Here is a 14,821-nt window from a genome sequence, read left to right on the forward strand (position 1 = left end):
TAATGCAATCAAAATATATGAAGCATGTCTAAAATAAGTCATAAAAATAAACATTCAAAAGAATAAATATGCAAATAAATTCTCTAAAAAATGTGTAAAGAACAAATTATCAGTATGTGCACTGAATTTTTTTTTTTTTTTTTAAATACAAGTACAATGAATAGCAGAAGTTATTAAATCAAGCAAATAAATGAACCAAGGATCAAAACAACACAAAGAGAAGCTTAGGATAACAACTTACCAAAGCACAACTGAATCTGTGGCTGCAGTTAATTTATTGACCCTTAACATAGACAAATGTAATGTATTGCGAATACTTAGAAAGAAGGATCCTTTATTGTGTGATTATATGATAGCGGAACAAACACTGGTAGCAGTTACTTCTGTAAAATATCTGGGAGTATGCGTACGGAACGATTTGAAGTGGAACAATCATAAAATTAATTGTTGGTAAGATGGGTGCCAGGTTGAGATTCATTGGGAGAGTCCTTAGAAAATGTAGTCCCTCCACAAAGGAGGTGGCTTACAAAACACTCATTCGGCCTATACTTGAATATTGCTCATCAGTGTGGGATCCGTACCAGGTCGGGTTGACGGAGGAGATAGAGAAGATCCAAATAAGAGCGGCGCATTTTGTCACAGGGTTATTTGGTAACTGTGATAGCGTTACGGAGATGTTTAGCAAACTCAAGTGGCAGACTCTTCAAGAGAGGTGCTCTGCATCGCGATGTAGCTTGCTGTTCAGGATTCTAGAGGGTGCTTTTCTGGATGAGGAATTGAATATATTGCTTCCCCCTACTTATACCTCCCGAAGAGATCATGAATGTAAAATTAGAGAAATTTGAGCACGCATGGAGGCTTTCTGGCAGTCGTTCTTCCCAAGAACCATACGCGACTGGAACAGAAAAGGGAGGTAATGACAGTGGCATGTGAAGTGCCCTCCGTCACACACCGTTGGGTGGATTGCGGAGTATAAATGTAGATGTAGATGTAGATGTAAGTACACTCTTGAACAATTGAATAGGAAATGACTGCAGTGGATCCTATCATTGCCATGAGTGGATTCTCGATGTCTGTATTCAAAGTACTGGCCATAGCATTTACAAGCACAGGGCTTTCTACATGCCATTTTATAAAGAGTGTTTAATATCTCGATTTGGGGATCGCTGCAAAAACCAAAGTTAGTTAGAGGGAAAATACTTTGCAATGTCACCAGTTTTCCCTCTGCATGCCGCGAATCCAGTACTAGGTGTAGAGCTCTACGGGGAGCATTTGTGCACAGCTGGAAAGGGCTTTCTTGTTCCAATGCAGATACTGTGCATCCAGTATACAACATATGCTGCTTTTGTAGACAGTGAAATTGTCACCACAGTAAAACCATTGCAGGCAGTAACAAGGCAAACACAATCAAAAATGAATACTGACAGTGAAAACTGCAAAACTGATGGACAGCCAAACAAAAGAACAAAGATCCACTAACATATGATACTTCCTCAAATATGTCTGGATCGAATCAAAAACATACTATTGTGCTCAAGGTAGTGATAATGCACCAGATTTAGTAATAATGCTATTTGTAGATCATGTGCATGGGCTTTGAATGAGGCGCAGTTACAGTTTGCACGATAACCTCAAAACAATGAAGTTACGTAATTAATTTTCAGTCCCTTTGCAGGTAATTATCTGCAGTCCCAGGCACAGTGTGCCTCTATACCAGAAAAAAGGTGCTGCTCATTAATGAAGTGGAATACTGAGAGATAATTGGACGGCAACACTGCAGCATCATATGACTGACTAGGTGGCAAAGACACTTTCGGTGTAGTCTAACAAGTGGCAGACCATCTCTACAGGAAGAACTGATAATCACAAGTAAGTGGAGGCCCTTGTGCTCAATAATGTTACTACTGAATCAACAGTGGAAGAAGTGAACAAAAGTCATGGATCAGTTTTCAGTATCTTGCATAAAATTTTGCACATGAAAAAGGTCACCACCCACTGGGTTCTCCGAGTATTCTCAACTTAAAATAACCACCACAACAAAGTACCACGAGAAATGTTGCAGCTGTGTCAGGCCAATGCATGTGACTGACTTAGTTGCCTAATCATCGTAGCCAAGTGATGCACAAGTGTGGCTCCACTAACACCAAAAAAAGGTGAAGATCTAGTAATCATTATGCAAGGCTGCTACAGTATCCCCACCAGTGGACATCGAGATGCATGCAGATAAGCTGTGTGTGGTTACTGAAGTTGAACAACACAGAATGCTGTCGTGGAGAGTGCACACACTTTCCTTCCTTACAGTCAAGTGCTGCTTATAGCACCACACAGATATTTTGTCTAAATTATTTTGTAATTTATTCTGATCTTCTACAGACTTTACTAGATGGTAAATGACAACACCAACTATGGCAGCTGCTCAGATTGTTTCCTGAATTGCTTATATAGACAAGGAACAGCAGAGGACATACAACACTTCTTTGGGGAATGCCAGATATCACTTTGATTTACTTGATGATTTTCTGTTGATTACGAACTGTGAGCTTTCTGATAAGAAGTCAAAAATCTAGTCAACTGAGACGACACTCCAGAGGCACGCAAACTGATTGAAATCTGCTTATGGGGAACAATGTCAAAAGTCTTCTGAAAATCTTTAAACATAGAATCAATTCGAGACTGCTGGTCAATAGCACTCATTACTTCATGTGAATAAAAACTTAGTTGTGTTTCACAAGAATAACAATTTCTGAATCTATGCAGACAACTTGTCAATAGGCTATTTTCTTCTAGGTAATTAATAATGTTTGAACATAAAAAAACCCTACTGCAAACTCGCATCAGCTTTGTAATTCATCAAATTACTTCTATTTCCTTTCTCCAGTAGTGGTATGAGCTGTGCAACTTTCCAGTCTTTAGGTACAGATCTTCGGCTAAGTGAGCCATTGCTAAGTATGGAGTTATTGTGTCAGCATATCTGAAAGAAACCTACTTGGTATACAATCTGGATTGGAAGACATACTTGTAGTAAGTGATTTAAGCTGTTTTGCTGCATCATAGGTATCTACCTACTTCCAAGTTATTCATCTCAGCAGCTGTTCTCAATCTGAATTATTCTGGAATATTTACTTCATCTTCTTGGTGAAGGTATTTCAGAAAACTTTGTGTAGTAACCAGGCATTAGTGGCACTGTCACCTTTAACATTACCATTGGTATGGTGCAGTGAATGTACTGATTGTGTCTTACCGCTGGAGTACTTTATGTATGACCAGAATCTCTTTGAAATTTTGTGTGCAATTTATTGCTGGCATAATTTTTCAGCGTATGAGGTGTTTCCTACTGCATTTACACATGATGGACCAAAATGAAAACATAATAGCTACAATATTGTTTGGAAAAAAGTTAAACACTAAGCCTGAGAGATGTGATCACTGACACAACTCCACTGATTATGGACATGACACGACACAAATGATTTGCATTACCGACATGTACATGCACTGCGACTACGGACATTCATTATGGGGTAGCACCACGACATGCTGCAATCGGAGCTGCCAGAGACTGTGGCGTGGAATCAAAGCGTGCCTGAATATGCTGCCGAGAAATGCTCTACCACGCGGTTTGTAGGCGTGTTCACAAAGCATCAACTATGGCTGCAGGAGGACCTGAATGAACAAACTGGTGACTGAGCATATCCCAGCCATGTTTGATGGGTGACATGTCCGGGGAATGGGCTGGTCAGGGAAGCAGTGGTACCTGTCATTCTTCGAAGAATGCTTGCACATTCCTTGCTACAGGTTTCTGGGTGTTGTCCTACTGAAATATGGTAAGTGGAACAACCTGCAGGAGGGGTAGTGTCTAGGGCCGTAAAACCTCCCTGATGAGGTGGTAACTCTTCAGATTAGCCTCAAGACATGGCAGGTGAGATCGCAATGTTAGCCCAAATCATCACACTTGACATTTGTCTGCTATGCTGCCCAACTGTGTCCCTGGTCCATGAAAGCAGACACAAAGGCGTGTGTGCCACCAGTTCAGCTCACAGAAGATGGTGTTGAGCCACTGACTTGTTGGCACCTTGTTGGCAGAGACAAATCATCTGCCCCATTCAAGCACACTCACATGCCGATATTCCACCCTACGATGTTGGTGAAGGCACTGTGGCAGTTGGTTACATGTTTCCACTTTGTATGATGGGTCTGCACTGATTGAATGTTGCCTGCCACTGACCCGTCCAATCACCAAAAATAAGGCACTGTTCAGACTGCATGTACACCACCTCTCTGCCATTTAAATCACTTATTATGATTTCGCTGTTCTACATGCCCTCCTAGTGTGGCATGTTGCTGACCACTGTTTCTCAATGTTTTCGTTTTCACAAACAGAAGTGTATATTGGGAAAAAGCATCTATAATATAACTCAATCACTATTTACCAATGGGCAGCATACAGCAGTGAGGATAAGAGTGCAGTTGAAATAACTAGCAGAGAAAAATGTGGGCAAGTAGCAAAGTGTGTCATCACCTAGTACTTCTGACACATTGAGGTTCAGCTGATTTAAGTCAAAAGGACATGATGTGCAACCAACAGTCATAGCCTGTCCACATCTTCTGCCCTAATGGATGTGCCTTTGTTCAGCAGGTGGTAATTTAGTACCAAGTTCACAAACACAAGCTAAGAATTGATATGGAAGGAATCTAGCAAAGCATCTGGTTGGTGTAGTTGTATTATCACTGCCCTTATAGACTGCAGCAGACAATAGTAAATTTGAATAGCAATGCTCATCATGATGCACACATAGATGTTTTTATTGCTATTGGTTATACATACAAGGTGGTTTATATCAAATAGATATAACTGTATGTGCTTTTATGGGCCCAAAAACTGACTGAATAATGACAACTACAGGTCAATATTTGCCCACATTAGAGCAGCAGCAGAACCCAGCCACCTTCAGTTACTGGAACAGAAAACTTTGACAGCAACAACCACCTGTGTAATAAGATACCAAGTGTGCAAAGCACTTTCTTCAGGTCTTAGATGTCGAGAATATGGAGTATTGTATAGTATTTTGTTGCCTCCTTCAGCATATGAGAGAATCTCTGTTCAGCATGTATTGGAAGAATCGTGATAACAATATCTCCTACCTGCTATCTGTTGCATTAATAGGTGCCATTTGCCTAATTATAGAATCTCCCATCTGATTCACACATCACAAGAAGCAACGCTGTACATGTTGGTAAGTTACACAGGCATATGCTAAACTAATAAAAAAATGTTTTGTGCCACCTGCATGTCCGTAAATGTGTGGGGGATTAGATTCAAGTGCAGTAGGGAATGAAAACAAAACAAAAAATAACTTTACCATAAGTTAAAAATAAAACAATAACCAAAATAAAGGTAAACAAAGTATGTTTGAAAGTGCTCATTTGTGTAATCAAAATAACACTCAATGTCGTGTTGCTCGAAACTGTGCACTGTAACATACTTGGGATCCCCTTGGCTTGTTGTCCACAAGGTGGTCAACATATTGTTGCTTCAGCCAATTCCATTTTTTGATTGTGGCCCTCCTGTTGTTATACAGTACGTAAGGATGACTCAGGTAACGCTGTAGTAAAGACGCAACTGTTCCCAACTATGCTCAATCAGTTTCATATCAGCATTTTTAGCCGACCATTGCATTTAGTCGATTTTTGTCACTTGAAAGAAGATGTTTATCTGCTGAAATCCATATGCGCATAAATTATATGGAAGAAAACACACCCACAATTGAAATATTGTCTTGTAGGACTAACAATTGGTCGGGGGATCCTATCACAATAATGAGGAACTCTCAAACTGCTCTGGATATTATCACGTAGACGAAGGTGTAATTAGAAGAATGACGAACACTAACCTCACTTAACAAACGTTTATTCAGGACTTGCACATACAAGAGCTCAGAGCAAACTGCTTCCGGCTAGAACACCTACAGTATATATACAGCTACAGAACATTCCAGAACAACGATTCTTGATATTTATGGCTACTTCTAGAATATACTCGAACCGAATATAGAAATTAAAATTGTACAGTCCAGGTGAGTTTTGAACTCACGACCCTTCATGCAACAGTCCAGTATCATAACCACTACACAACAGTGCTACTCAGCTTCTTCTGTCACACTGCTCCCTCCTTAAGAGAACAGCATCTCAGTGTTACGTTCCCCTAGTCCGGGAACGAGTCACCGGTCCAGCATACTCCGACTCCCGATGACTGATGCTCGCCCTGGTGGTGATCTTTGAACTTGTTTTGACACTACACTCTTCGTCATCTTTCGCTAGAGCTTCGAATTTACCCTGGGTGGCAGGATCCTTGTACGGCTTCATTCAAAGGACGTGGACTATATCTTTGATCTTTCATTGTCTTGCATCGAGGTCTAAATCTTCAACTTCATAAGTAACACCAGACAATTGTCTTACAATCTTATAAGGTCCAAAGTAGTGCCTGACAAGCTTCTCAGAGATACCAACCTTCCTAACACGAGTGAAAATCCAAACGAGGACACCAGGCTGGTAGACAAAAGGGTGAGGGCTCGCGTCGTACCTTTGTCAATCATTTTCTTGAGCCTGCAGCATGCGGAGTCAAGCTAACTGCTGAGGGTCCTCAGCTCTGGTTAGCACCTGGCTGATGTAGTCATCGTCCACGTTATCAGGATGTAACGGAAACACAGTGTCCATCATCGTCACCGTCTCGTGCCCATGCACCACGAAAAATGGCGTAAATCCTGTGGTGTCTTGTTTGGTGGTGTTGTAGGCAAACGTCACGAAAGGTAACACCTCATCCTAGTTGCTCTGCTCAACAATGACGAACATGGATAGCATGTCGGCCAACGTCTTATCAAGGTGTTCAGTAAGCCCACTAGTTTTCGGATGGTAGGCAGTAGTCATGTAATGGGTAATATTGCACCGACAGTTTATCTCTGTCACAGAATTTGATCGAAAAACTTTCCCTAAATCCGTAATTAACGACCTTGGGGCACCGTGTTTTAATACAATGTCTTCCACGATGCATTTGGCTACCTTGGATGCTTCAGCTGGTTTCACAGCTTTTGTAACAGCATAGTGTGTCAGATAATCAGTGCTAGCAATAATCCATCTATTGCCACTAGCAGACGTTGGAAATCATCCAAGGTGGTCAATCCCAACACGCTGGAAAGGCATTTCGGCTGGTGGAATTGGTATGAGTCGGCAAGGTGGTTTCTGAGGAACTGATTTTCTCCTTTGGCACACTCTACAGTGCGACACATAGTTACTGACACTCCTAAATAAACCAGGCCAGAACAATCTCTTGCAGGTTCTATCATACATCTTAATAAATCCTAAATGTCCGGCCTCAGGTGTGTCATGGATTTTCTGTAGAACATCTAAGCACATGTGTTTAGGAATCACTGGTAGCCACCTCTTTCCAAATGGATCAAAGTTTTTCTTGCAAAGTAATCCATTAACTACCTTAAATTGTCCTTTCACATTCTCTGACCGATTTAAGGCAAGCATAATTTGAGATATCTTGGCGTCCTCCTTCTACTCAGCAGAGATATCCTGGAGTGCAGCGAGACAATCACTACCTTCATCGAAGTCTTGATGGTCTTGCACAGGGTTTCTTGAGAGACAGTCGGCATCTTGGTGTTTTCTTCCACTTCTGTACACTATGGTAATGTTATACTCTTGAAGACGTAGTGCCAACCTGGTGAGTCATCCTGTTGGATCCTTGAGATCTGTCAGCCAACAAACTGTATGATGGTCTGTAACAACTGTGAATGGCCTTCCAGAGAGATACTGTCGAAATCTCCACATGGCCTAGAGCACAGCAAGACATTCCCTTTCTTTAGTTGAGTAGTTTCTCTTGGCTTTTGTAAGTGTCCTAGAAAACCACTTTACCATCAGAAATTTGCATCTGAACAGCACCGATCCCATACCCAATGGCATCTGTGTGTAGTTCTGTAGGTGCTCTCTCATCAAACTGAACAAGTACAGGGTCAGTCATTACAGCTTTTCACAGCACATCGAAAGAATCTTGTTGAGCACCACCCCAGATAAATTTAGCATCAGCTTTTAACAACTCTTGGAGTGGCCTGGCTTTGATACAGAAGTCTTCGATAAAATGACAGTAATAAAAACACAATCCGAGGCCGATTCTTATATCTCTAATACTTTTAGGAATAGGAAATTCCATAGTGGCTCTCACCTTCGTTTGACACAAGGTGCCCAAGTATTTTCATTTCTTTTGCTCCAAAGAGACACTTTCTTGGATTAAGTTTCAGTCCACCTTGTTAGAGACACTTAAGAACAGCCCTCAGTCTTTTTATACGTTCATCAAATGTGTATGAGAACACTATAATGTCATCCATTCAATCAATTCCATTCCATCATCCATTCAAAAGTTGCTGGTGCATTACACAAACCAAACGGCATTACCTTAAGCTCATACAAGCCCTAAGGGGTGATGAAATGCAGTTTTATCACGATCAGCATCATCTACTTCAATTTGCCAGTTTCCTGAGTACATGTCCATGGTTGAGAAACACTTAGCCCCCTTCAGACAATCTAGTGTATTGTCAATTCGTGAAAGAGGGTAAACATTCTTTTTAGTTATCTTATTAAGCTTCCTGTAATCAATACAAAAGCGCCAACTGCCAACCTTCTTCCTGACGAGAACCACTGGTGACGACCATGGGCTCTGCGAAGGCTGAATGATGTCATTCTTCTTCATTTTCTCTACCTTGTCGAGAATTATTCACCATGCCATTGCTGACATACGGTATGCTCTCTGGCTTATTGGTTGATGGTCTCCAGTGCTAATCCGGTGCTTCACCCTCGATTTGCCTAATTTGCTCTTCACCTGTGGATTGAAACATTCAGAGAACTCTTGAAGAATGGCAAGTAGCTTGTTCTGTTGTTCCTTAGTGAGATCTGGAGATGGTTGAGCTAGAAGATCTTGTCTTGTAGTGGTATCGCTAATTTTGCCCACAGACTTGTCATGAGAGGTTTCTATGATGCTCAGCTATTCTTCAATTAATGGTTTAGCGTTTGCTACGCACATGTGTCTTGGAAGGATCTGCAGTTTTCGGCAACAGTTAACTATCCACAATTCACCGAACCCGTTCTTAAACGAGACGACAGAGGCTGGGATGACCAAGTTATTCTTCAGTAGCATGCTCCTTTTACATTCCACAAAGAGATCCAAGGGTTGATGCATGGTGTGACACGTGACAGTTACCTTTCTAGCACTGACTGCCAGAATGATCACTTCATCCAGCACACACAGTCTCCATGCACTCGGATGCGCATCTTCCTGTCCACAGTATCTCGTCTCGTCTAGCATAATCTTCGAGCGACCACAATCTATAATTGCCTGCGAAGCTTTCAAAAAGTCCCATCCAAAAATGACGTCATGACTACTCTCTTGTAAGATGATGAATTCTAAGGGCTGTGTATGGCCACTTATACCCACACAAATGACACATCTTCCTGCAGGTTTTACATATTTCCCATTAGCCACCTTCAGCAGAGACATTTTGTTGCCAAAGAATACAGTTTTCTGCAACTGGCAATGGTACTTCTCCTAAATGACTGAATATGATACTCCAGAGTCCACAAGAGCTTGGGCTGGTCGGCCATCCATGAGGATATCGATGTAGTTTCCTATCATTTTTGTAGTGAGCAATGGCAGAGGATTTTTCCTCTTCGGTGGCCTCACCTCCAAAGAAGGTCGTACCCTTTAGGTTTCCAGGTTGCCTCAGCTAGGTGATCGGCTGGAGCTTCTAAATGTCAATGGAGACCTTCATCGGAGTGTTGGGGAGCATCCTCTCCAGCGGCTAGCTTGCAGCGATGGTGACCTACGTCGTCCTGCACCCACATCATCTTGTTCCTCTTCGTCGCCCTGGAGTTGGAGTCGGCTAAGATCGGCCTGCTGTCTTCTGGTGCGGGCGTCATCAAATATCTGCCGCCTTTCTCGACAATAGCGCACCACATGTCCCGGTCGTCTGCAGTGGAAACATAGTGGTTGGTTATCCTGGGTCCTCCAGATGTCAGTCTTCCTTGGCATTGTAGGAACGTAACTCCATCTAGGTCTCAACTTTTTCACCGTTTTAAAAGGAAATGAAAGAAGAGAGACTGGGTTCAATGTCTGTTCCACTTCCTCCCTTATGACCTCTTGAAGCATCTCAGTTTTTTGCTCGCCGTGCAATCCAGGTGCCTTCTGAACTTCCTCTCTCGCTATCTGATTAACACTTGTGAAATCAGTTGCTTCCTCCATCAAACACATCGATACAACGTTTGGAAGCCATTCTAACTTCTTGCGTGTAATTCTTTGTTGATGCACTGTCTCGATATGCTGGCACTTTTTTATCACGTCGTCTGCTGTCGAAACTTCCTTCAGGAGTAGGGCTTGATACATGTCCTCAGCAACACCCTTCATGAGATGTGCAATGTAGTCTTCCTCCTCCATTGTGGGATCCACTATTTTACACAGCCCCAAGACCTCTTGAATGTAGGATGCTGTTGTTTCTTCTGTACACTGTGGCCTGCACTTTAATTTATCTTTAGCCTTGCACTTCTGTCATTGTGTGTCTCCGAAATACTTGTGCAGTTCCGCCTGAAATATTTGCCAGGTTGTGAACTTCTCCTCATAGTTCTCATACCATTGCTTGGCAGTGCCCTCCAAGTAGAAAAATGCATTAGCCAAACACACGGTTTCATCCCATTAGTTAAATTTGGCTATATGCTCATTTACCTTCAGCCACTTGTTTGGATCTTTGCCATCATCACCAGAGAACCTGGAAGGATGTCTCATGTGGTGACACACAGTTGCTGTCATTGTAATGTCTTCTTCTTCTGTCTCCGATAGATTGCGATCTGCTGAATATGGCTCGAACTCTGGTTTTTCGCCACGTTAACGGTGGCTCTTGTGGCTTGATGGGAGCCACTGTGTCGTCGATAATGTGTGTTATCACAAGTTCCAGTACCCAGCGTCTCCACCAGAATAATATCACATATAAGAAGGTGTAATTAGATGAATGACGAACGCTAACTTCACTTAACAAAGGTTTATTCAGCACTTGCACATACAAGAGCGTGGAGCGAACTGCCTCCGGCCGGAACACACACAGCTACAGAACATTCCAGTAGAATGATTCTTGACATTTGTGGATACTTCTAAAATGTACTCAAACCCAATATAGAAATTTAAATTCTACAGTCCAAGTGAGTTTTGAACTCATGACCCTCCATGCAACAGTTCAATATCATAACCACTACATCACAGTGCTACTCAGCTTTTTCTGCGACAATGCTGATGAGAGGTGTCCGACTCCTGTACGTGGTACAGGCCAAAAACATGATTGATCCCGGTACCTGCTCTCATAGGACTGCACAACTGAGAAATGAATTGGTACCTTCTATGACAATCGCCAGGAGTCAGCCAGTCCTATACTAGTCGGTGAAAAGAATGCAACACCACTGATACACGTTGTTTCCAGATGCTCCCTTGTCCACATTCTTAATGCACCACAGAAAGTCCAGCTTGATCATGCAGAGATGGTTGTGAACTGTCTCACCAACACAACCTTCCCAGCTGCCTCCAGAAAGACAATGTACAGTTCTGTTGCATTCTATGCTGGATGGAATATAACTTGTGGGTTGTGCATTCAGCAGCTTGTGTTTATCACTGGCAACCACTCTGGCAGGTCTTCAAAGGCTGTGCGCCTCACAACAGACATTCAGTTCTCAAATAATGTAGCTTTGGTGTATGCCAATTTAATGGAGGGACCGATTCCCTTGCTCACAATCCTCCTCATTATGGAATGACTATGGACACTTAGTCTAAGCTTGAAATGACCCTTTGAGGCATGTCGACAGAGTGTACAATGTACCCAAGTCACAAAGTCCCTTTCACGATTGGAGAGAGAGAGAGAGAGAGAGAGAGAGAGAGAGAGAGAGAGAGAGAGAGAGAGAGTAGGTTTACTTTCATCACCATTACACAGCTGGCTGTTTGTAGCATTTTCTAGCCATAAAGAGAGAACTGAGGAAGAGGTCTCCGAGATGAAAAGGACTACACAAATCATGACGATGGAAAAAGTTTTTCAGCAATCTGTGTGGTCTCACTTTGCAAAGCATTACACTTTCCCAGTTTGTCCCATTAAACAGAATGCTCTCATCTGCTCTGGCTAAGGCAGATTTGATGAGACTAAAGTGGCAGAATTTTCTCCTGCTCATATGCATTATCTTGTGATTATTAATATTTACTGTAGCTGCCACTACTATACCAAACAGATATTTTATTCAATTTACTCAACAACAAAACACATCCAAAGCATCCACATTAATGTTAGCAAATAAATTGGGCAGAGGGTGAGTCAGACATACTTGTACACATTTTGAGAAAAGGTTGCTTACCTCAGTACGATTTATTAATGTTACACACACACAGAGAGAAAAAATATTTCTTTTACCAGTTACATACACAGAAAATAATGTACAATTCTGGGTCCCATTGTAAACATTAGATTCATTCGATACTGAATGGAAACTCCCTGAATCTGGTTGAAGTTGCGGTCAAATGATGATGCCCCAAGCTTAAGCAATTGAGTAGCATCCAGACATATTATAACAACCTCCCTTACATTGAATAATAATCATTTTTTGGTTGTTTTGGGCGCTTACAACCTGCACTGTGCTGTAGTGCAGTGGCATGTGGACATTCAACAGTAGTTGGTTACCCACGTTTCACAATCAGGCAGGTGGGGTTTACAGACATGGCCGTAAATGCACGGCAGAGTACTGAAGACCCATTCCACACTGACATCAGCTGAATCATCGAACATCTGTCCAGGATATTCAGCTATTATCAAGATGGATCCATCATCTTTATGTGAGGAGGAAGGGGAGCAGTGTGTACAGCCATTTGCCAAACGCTTAGGCAACCTGATGTACATCTGTAACCAGAAGGCTGCCACACTCCATCCACTAGAACACAAGCAACCGTTCAGTGTACACTTCAGGTATAACACCCGCCGCACCAAGCAGCTCATCAGTCAGAGCACACGCTCATCATGGACACAGGTTGCAGCAGCATCCACCCAGCAGCAGTTTCAACACCTATCCAGACACCAGCCAGGGTTTCAGAATTTCAACAGTTATCTGCCAAGTGTTCTCTCTTCTTGTAACTCCCTAAAGAACTGTGGGTACTAAGCATGTGTTATTTCTTCTTGTAATGCTCTAAACAACTGTGGTTACTTGCAAGTGTTATCACTTCTTGTAACTCACTAAAGAACTGGGTAGTTACTTATCTCATCTCTTAAATGATGACAGACAGTAGTGTCACAGTAGCCTAATTATGCTACATGCTGAAGTTTTGAAGTTTCCAATTTATGTTATTCCCAACAAAGAGTATCCTTGTCTACTTAGGAGCTCCATGTGCACCAGACCACTGGACACATCAATTTGCTATTGTTTACAGGCAACTTGCAGAGGCAGGGTCTCTAAAATTATAAATTGTGAAAATGTGCCTTATTACATTTATACCTGACTGGAGAAGGGTATCACGCAGCCCGTTGTCAATAATCCATGAAATAATACAAGAAAACTGTCTGCCGAATTAACAGCAAGTCATAGTACTACGTAGTAGGGACTTAATGGGCTGTCTATGTGCCCCCACTCCCTTCAGTGTAAACAGGCTCTTGAACATACAACTACTCAAAATCTGTAAACTTTGAGTGGCGTTTTCACCAGTATACTTCTGTTTCAGTGTTCGGTTTCTTCGCAGATGAAGCAACATTCAAAAGGAATTGTAGAACATACTATTTCACCCAAAATCTGTAGCCAGACAATATAGACCAATATGTCTACTAAATGTACTAGCTAAGGTCCAGGAACAGCTCCTGTGCAATCACCTACAGGCACACAGGCAACACAGGGGCCTAAGTCAACATCAATATGGCTTTAGAATAAATAAACCAACAGATGATGCAATCAACTGTGCTCTTCACTTAGTTCGAGATTCAGTACATAAATACATTATGGCAATCCTAACAGACACCACAGGTGCATTTAATGATCAATGGTGGCCTGTAATGTTTACACGCCTTGGAGATTTTCAGGTACCTTCAATGTTATACGTTAAGTCTCCTTAACTATTGTAAAGTGGTGTGCGGGAGATCGCACGCTTGTGAAGAAAATTTCTACATGGATAGTCACAAGGCACTATGTGTGGGTCAATTTTGTGGGACATTGCCTCTGAATCACTACTACAACTGGTAAAACAAAGTGAACACACCACTGGGGTCACTGCATATGCAGAAAATTTACTGATGATAGTAGCAGCCAACTTAAGAGCAAATCTAGCACATAAATCAAACATTTTAAAAACGGACAAACAACTGGTGTAAAAACAATAAACTAAACATAGCAGCCAACAAAACAGTCTACACAATTTTAAAAGGCAAACTACAAAGAAATCCCATGACCCAACTATGTAACACTTCCATAGCGTTAATACAGCAACCTTGGCATACACACTGATGAATGACTAAAATTTCATAACCACAAAAGTTTCTGACAAGGCTGAGTGACTATTACACCAACTAGCCAGTAAACAATTAACACTTAAGATTACCAATGGTCACACTTTGTACATACCACTGCACAATCTCTGAGTTAATCATTGCTTTGCAGTCAGTATGGGTACACAATCTGCATTTTGTTACTAACAGAACAGCTGTTAGTCGATCGCACAGAAGTGTGCTGCTCATACTATTCAGGACTGGACCACACCACTTGAAGCTCCGTT

At 41.9% G+C, this 14,821-nt stretch overlaps 1 protein-coding gene across 1 annotated transcript in view; it reads right to left on the reverse strand.

The window, feature by feature from the left end:
* LOC126297704 (segment polarity protein dishevelled homolog DVL-3) overlaps positions 1–14,821 on the reverse strand; it is a 118,371-nt gene that overhangs the window by 79,818 nt on the left and 23,732 nt on the right.

Source organism: Schistocerca gregaria, chromosome X (genome assembly GCF_023897955.1).
Source record: "Schistocerca gregaria isolate iqSchGreg1 chromosome X, iqSchGreg1.2, whole genome shotgun sequence".
NCBI lineage: Eukaryota > Metazoa > Arthropoda > Insecta > Orthoptera > Acrididae > Schistocerca > Schistocerca gregaria.